Source organism: Entelurus aequoreus, linkage group LG11, assembly GCF_033978785.1.
Source record: "Entelurus aequoreus isolate RoL-2023_Sb linkage group LG11, RoL_Eaeq_v1.1, whole genome shotgun sequence".
In the NCBI taxonomy this organism is placed as follows: Eukaryota; Metazoa; Chordata; class Actinopteri; order Syngnathiformes; family Syngnathidae; genus Entelurus; species Entelurus aequoreus.
The window spans coordinates 12,745,615-12,753,114 of record NC_084741.1 but is presented as its reverse complement, the minus strand read 5'-3'; positions in this window follow the sequence as shown (position 1 = coordinate 12,753,114).

The window sequence follows — 7,500 nt, the reverse complement described above, 5'->3', positions numbered from 1 at the left end:
TAATCTGAGATAGATATACATTCATCTCTGCCTTTACAGTCATCTGAAAGGATAACAAGCTTTCTTTGAAAATGGCAAAGGACACATGCAGCCTGTCTTTTTTTCCATTTTCTCTCTGCCATCCTACACTTGCGCCTGGCAGCCCGAGTGACGTCATTCAACCAGGGCTGAGGCGTGGCTTTAGAGCGGCGGCACTTGAAAGGAGCGATCGTGTCCAGTGTTTGTAGACAAACAGAGTTGAAACCAGAAACCAACTCTTCAGTATTCAAACATACAGAGGCTGCAGAATTATCCTCACAAAGAGTCGAAAAAATTGAGGAGAACAGAGCAGGAGACGAAGAATTAAACATGCGAGAGCGTTGAGGCGGAGCGCACAATTTAACCGGACACTGAGTGGGAATATCAAACAGGATCGGCATATGATCAGAGAACACAGCGTCGCAAATGTCCAAATTAAAAACATATAAACCATACGAGAGCACTAAATCGAGTGTATGCCCGCGTTCATGTGTGGAACCACATACAGATTGTACGAAGTTAAAAGAGTCAATTACATTCAGGAAGCTCCTGGGAAGCGACTCGTCTGGACAGCAGGTGTGAATATTAAAATCACCCACAATAAGGACACGATCATATTTGGGCAGGATTTCAGCCAGAAATTCAGAAAAGTCAGTTATAAAGTCTTTGTGGTACTTGGGTGGTCGATAAACGACGGCACACAGGACGACATCAGAAAGACCCAGTTCAAACATGCACAGTTCGAAGCTTGAAAAGGAGGATTGCACGCGGATCTGACGGCATTTAAAGTCATTTTTAAAAACGACTGCTAATCCTCCTCCTTTTCGGCCGGATGACCGCGGAGATTTAAAGTAGGAACACTCCGGAGGCAGAAGTTCATTAAGAGGGGCGGACTCACCGGCTCTCAGCCATGTTTCCGTCACACAGAGGAAGTCCAGTCCGCGGGAAGTGAAGAAATCCTTCAGGATAAAAGTTTTGTTTGTCAAGGATCTTGCGTTCACAAGACCGAACCTGGCGGGGGCCAGCACATCCAAGGCCGTAGCTAATCCAGGTGGGGCCCGACACACAGCCCGCAGGTGGCGGGAATCCACCCCGCGCCTCCGGGGGCGGGGGAGGGGCCAGCAGGAGCGACGGCGGCAAGCCTATTCCTCCAAACCAACGATAGGAACAAGCCAGGAACCGATGGGATCCAGCGAGCGTGGGTGCAGGAGGAGACCGGATACCGCACCATTCCTCCTTCGGGAAGCCACTGGAAGCCGGGCCAGGAGTGCCCTAACTTTCACCAGCTGGCCGCCACGTTTACCGCGGCGCCGGAGACGCTTCCACCGGGGGAGAGGAGCCAGGGGGCGGGAAAGGAAGGCAGGAATCCGGCCAGGTGAAAAAGATGACTGGGACGTCAAAAAACCAACGTCGAAGTTGATCATATCAGTGGGAGAGGGGCAAAGATCCAACAGTGTTTGGCGGTCATACACAAGCACTGAACTGACAGAGACGAAAATAGACGCAAACAACACAAAAACGAACAGAGCTGACAGCGAGAGACGGCGGGCCAAAGCACATACTGGCGCCATCTTGGCAATGCAGACGTGAAGCTGTGGCACTCCACCCTTTTCCAAGCGAGAACCATGGATTCTCAGACCTCACACCTTCTCTTTACATGCAGCTGCGAACCGATCTAGCGAGAGATGAAGACCACGGTCAGATGTCTTAGCCACCTTGACTGGCTCCTCTCGATGTGGAGTGGCAGGGACCTTACTCCGAGTTTCTCCCAAATGACAGAGACCCTCTGTTAGCCTGTCAAGCTCACAATCCATTGTTCCTTCACTTTTAAGCTAGACTCCAACATATTTACACTCCTCTACTTGGGGCTGGAGCTTATCCCCAACCCGGGTGTGGCACTCCACCCTTTTCCAAGCGAGAACCATGGACTCTCAAACATCACACCTTCTCTTCACACACAGCTGCGAAACGATCTAGCGAGAGATGACCACGGCCAGATGTCTTAGCCACCTTGACTTAGCCAACCCGAGTGCCTTCCGGCTCAGCTCCCTCCTCGCCACGACGGATCGATCGGTTCGCCTGCCAATCTCACAATCCATTTTTCCTTCACTTTTAAGAAAGACAACAAGATACTTACAGTCCTCGATTGGGGCTGGAGCTCATCCCCAACTCGGATGTGGCACTCCACCCTTTTTCGAGCGAGAATCATGGATTCTCAGACCTCACACCTTCTCTTCACACACAGCTGCGAACCGATCTACTGAGAGATGAAGACCACGGCCGGATGTCCGAGCCACCTTGACTAGCTCCTCTCGATGTGGAGCGGCAGCGACCTTACTTCGAGTTCCTCCCAAATGACAGAGCCTCTCCCCCTTAATTATCTCTAAGGCACTCTACCTTACTGAGGAAATGCCTTTAAACTCAACTTGTACCTTTCAGTCAGAACCAAAAACTCATGACCAAAGGTAGGACAGGAACGTAGATCGCCCAGTAAATTGAGAGCTTTGCCTTCTGGCTCAGCAACCTCCTTGCCACGATGGATCGATCGGTTCGCCTTCCAATCTCACAATCCATTCTTCCTTCACTTTTAAGAAAGACAACAAGATACTTACAGTCCTCCACTTGGGGCTGGAGCTCATCCCCAACTCGGATGTGGCACTCCACCCTTTTTCGAGCGAGAATCATGGATTCTCAGACCTCATACCTTCTCTTCACACACAGCTGCGAACCGATCTAGTGAGACACGAAGACCACGGCCAGATCTCTGAGCCACCTTGACTTGCTACTCTCGATTTGGAGTGCCAGCAACCTTACTCCGAGTTCCTCCCAATGACAGAGCCTCTCCCCCTTAATTATCTCTATGACATGCTACCTTACTGAGGAAACGCCTTTAAACTCGGCTTGTACTTTTCGGTCAGAACCAAAAGCTCATGACCATAGGTAGGACAGGAACGTAGATCGACCAGTAAACTGAGAGCTTTGCCTTCCGGCTCAGCTCCCTCCTCGCCACGACTGACCGATCGATTAACTTGTCGAGCTCACAATCCATCCTTCCTTCACTTTTAAGCAAGACCCCAAGATAGGTACTTACACTCCTATCCTTGGGGCTGGATGTGGCACTCCACCCTTTTCCAAGCGAGAACCATGGACTCTCATACCTGACACCTTCTCTTCACACTCAGCTGCGAACTGATCTCGCGAGAGATAAAGACCATGGCCCGATGATGTAGAGACCTAGTCCCGCAGCCACCTAAGCTGATCTCCTCAATGCCCTGACTGCACCTAGGTTTTCTGTCCATAAAAGTTATGAACGTAATCAGTGACAAAGGGTAAACCATACACTGTCTACTCTAAAGAGATCATACATTGCTAGGTGGAAAATGAGGAGTGTGAGCCCACCAGATGGTTGGGATATGCTTAGCTGGTAAAAAGACATTGTATGAATGGAAAGTAGAGCTTTTGAAAGACCAAGGAAGGCTTTGATTCTGGGGTAAAATGAATAATAAGCTTTACTGAGACCAAATCCTGAGTCAGGCTCACTGTTTTTAAATCATTCTGTTCCTCCTTCCTTACCACGGGGGAGGGTTGGGGTGCACGGCATTCGATTAAAACATCAAACTATCGTCATCTGAAAGCTTCTTACGTCTCCTTCCTTGTCTTCTTCTACAGGCGCACACGGTCTCTTCACACCCCTATTAGCATTTGTAAAAGCCGCGCAGTTCTCGCCCGAATTTCACATCGGTGTAAATTGAAAGGGAGAAGAAGTCGAGCTATTTTGAAATTATAGAGAAAACGAGGCTAATGTTGCACCTGCGACCAGCTTCCTGGTAAATCCGGTGCAGTGGGTTCAGCGCAGGAACGTCAGGCTCGTCAGGGCCAAATGAACTCCTTCAGGGATAATGGATGTATGGTCGACGTGGTTCATTCTACTCACCGTAAATTCCGGACTATAAGCCCATACTTTTTTCTTACACTTTGATCCCTGCGGCTTTTAAGACGGTGCGGCTAATTTATAGATTTTTTTCCGATAACAGCCGTACTGTTAGTGGTTTATTTTTTTGTGCTATGGTGCCATCTTGTGGACGAGTGTTTCCAACCCGAGTGCCCTGTTCATCTTCCAGCCGTCCATAGGGTTTCCACTCTCATGAATCCAAGCAACGTTTGTAAGTTTTACAATATAACTAAAACAATTCTCACTTAGTAAACCGCCCCATGTGTGATGTCGGTAGGGGTGTTTTCATGCATATTTGTACGTGCTATCGTAATTTAATTAAGCTAGCGTCGTTAGCATGAGCTAATAGGGTAAGTATGTGTTAGTATTGTCAGAATAATTGTATCTAAGTTATCACAAAACTTTGTGTTTCAATGAGTTCCCGGCGAGCAGACACATGCTGTCTTTGATCTTACCAATCAAAAGGCTTGTAAAACTCCACTGTGTAGGATGGGAAGCGACATGAAGGTGTCGGTTTCTTTCATGTATTGTAATCCAAAGGAAGATTTTATCTTGATCCGAGATCTACAAAAAGGAAAGGAAGCAAGACCTGACTCCCCTCCAGGCACCTTTTTTTTTAACTGTTTTGTGACCAAAGGCAGCGGCTGTTTACGACCCCCTTCCTTTAGAAACAGCTGTTGCCATGTAATCAGGGAAAGTCCAAATAAAAGAGGAGGCGTACAATCTTTCATCAGAGCGTGGTGGGAGACTGTGCAAGAGTACAGCCCGGACGTAATTATGTCTCTGTTTAATTCCTTGCTTCTTGTCTTGTTTAATAGATGTCATCAGTGTTTGAACCTGACAAGTATTATTAACTTACAATGACATTCTTGTTGTGTTGTTTCAGTTTCACAAATTATTCAGTAACTTTACCAAAACGTCGCCGCGGAGTTATTGGGTCTGTTTAGCTGATTGGAGAGCTAGCTTGCACAGCTAGTGGGTCCATGACAATGACTTCTGTTTTGTTTGATCTCCCGTTTTACTGCCGTGGAAACTATTAAGGTATGCAAATAAACATTTACAGAATATTTCTGTGTAAATAACTCATTTCACAACGTATATATCTGCGTCTTATAGTCTGAAGTGGCAAATATATGTAACAATATGTTTTTGTGGGTGCGGCTTATATCCGGGTGCGCTCTACAGTCGGGAAAGTACAGTATGTTGTTGATTTCTTACACACACGACATGTACGGTAACTCATTGACTACAACTTTGAAGTTCAAAACTTTACCCAAACAGCCATGATATGCTCTAAAGACACGTACAGGTGGCGCAGTGGTTAGCGTTAATGCCTCGCTGCGAGAAGGTCTTGGGTTAAATTCCCGGTCTTTCTGTGTGGCGTTTGCATGTTCTCTCTGGGACTGCGTCGGTTCTCTCCGGGTACTCTGCTGCTATAGGCTGATTGGCAACACTAAATGGTCCCTGGTATCACATTTTGGAATTTTGGATTTGTGACTCGTTTGCATAATTAAGAAACATAGACGTCAACACTGATGCAATTTTACCGTCGGAATTTCATCCAGGAACGTTTTTTTAACGTGTAACTTGACTGCGTGTCATTTATTTGCACAGAACCTGCTAGCAGTTGTATCCGAAGATCTTTCACTGACCGCATTGCGGTTACCGTAAAAGAGCTTTTACGGTCAAAACAATGTACTGAAATGATCGTGATACACGTATTGAACCTTATTCAAAATCTTAATCATCTCATAAAAGATGAATACAAACATTGATGACTTCTGTTTTGTTTGATCAGCCGTTTTGCTGCTGCGTTACAGACAATAAAGTTATGTAAATAAACATTTACTGAATTTTTCTGTAGAAATATCTCATTTCACGATGTACGTACATATGCGGCTTAAAATCCAGTGCGGCTAATATACGAAAAACTTTTCTGACATGTAGTGGGTGTGGCTTATAGTCCAGAAGATATGGTAGTTCAATAACACAAATGCAAGCCTTTTGCAAAAAATATTAATCCTCAGTATTGATTAACACTCATACATTCCGTCGTATTTTTAACAACGTAAAATGTAGAATTACAAAAAAATTTTTTTTTGATTTTCATGGAGAATTTGATGGTCTTTTTTGGTCCAAATAAATTGCATGATTAATGCGATTATTATTTTGTGAATAATCACGTGAGTTAATTTGTTTATTTGACATGTTATTATATCGACATTTATTTATCTTATTTTTTAATAATTGTATTAATTTTTTTAAAATCCATTTTTAGGCCATCTCCACACACTCGCAGCGCATATAAGTCAGCAGCCAAGAGAAACTTTTGTAGCATGATCGACAATTCAGTGTGTAAAAATTCAATGTAAGAAAAGAAAATAAAAATGTTGTATAGAAACATTCAGGGTTCAAAAATTCAGTGTATATAAAAAAAAATCACCATTTTAAAATGGTGCTTAGGCTGCTGCCCCCGCGACCCGACCTCGGATAAGCGGAAGAAGATGGATGATTGGATGAACGGTTTTGTCTTATATATATTTGGATGTAAAATGGGAAAAATATATATAATTTTTACATATATTTACTCGGGGGCCACATTGAGAGAAAAATTGTGTCTGGGGGGCCAATGTGTATGTGTGTATAAATAATATACACACATTTAGCTGTAAAAAAAATTGTTGTACAAAATGTGGGTTTGGGTCCCTTTTTTCCGGAACACTAATACCAAAAGTCAAAATGTCCGATAGAATTCTAAAAACAGACCACCTCAAAAAAAAATTGAATGGAACTTCACAGTTTTTTACTGAATGGAAATAAAGAAAGTGGGATTTACAATATTAACTATGAACAATAAAACACTGAATATTAACAACATATGAACATCGCTCCTCTTTTACTGCACAAGATGGCTTGTCGGTTTGGACTTGGACCATGTTCTAGAGCAGAGCTGGGCAAATATTGAAACTCGGGGGCCACATTTAAAGATAAAAATGTGTCTTGGGGGCCAATGTGTATGTGTGTATAAATGATTTATACACATTTAGCTGTAAAAAATTGTTACACAATATGTGGGTTTGTGTCAGAATAATTGTATCTAAGTTATCACAACACTTTGTGTTACATTGAGTTCAGCTCTGACTGTGTCAGATTTTGTCTTGACCCGAGAGCTACAAAGCGGAGAGGAAGCAGGACCTGACTCCCCTCAAGGGACCTTTTCTTTGAACTGTTTTACGACCTTTTCTTTGAACTGTTTTAATCAAAGGTGATGGCTGTTTATGACCCCCTTCCCTTAGAAACAGCTGTTGCCATGTAATCAGGGAAAGTCCAAATAGAAGAGGGGGCGTACAATCTTTCGACAGAGCGTGGGACACTGTACAAGGGTACAGGCGTACGCGTTTCTCCTCATCGAGCCAAATTTAATTATGTCTCTGTTTAATTCCTTGCTTCCTGTCTTGTTTAATAGACGTCATCAGTGTTTGAACCTGACAGTTTGGGTCCCTTTTTTTCCGGAACACTAATACCCAAAG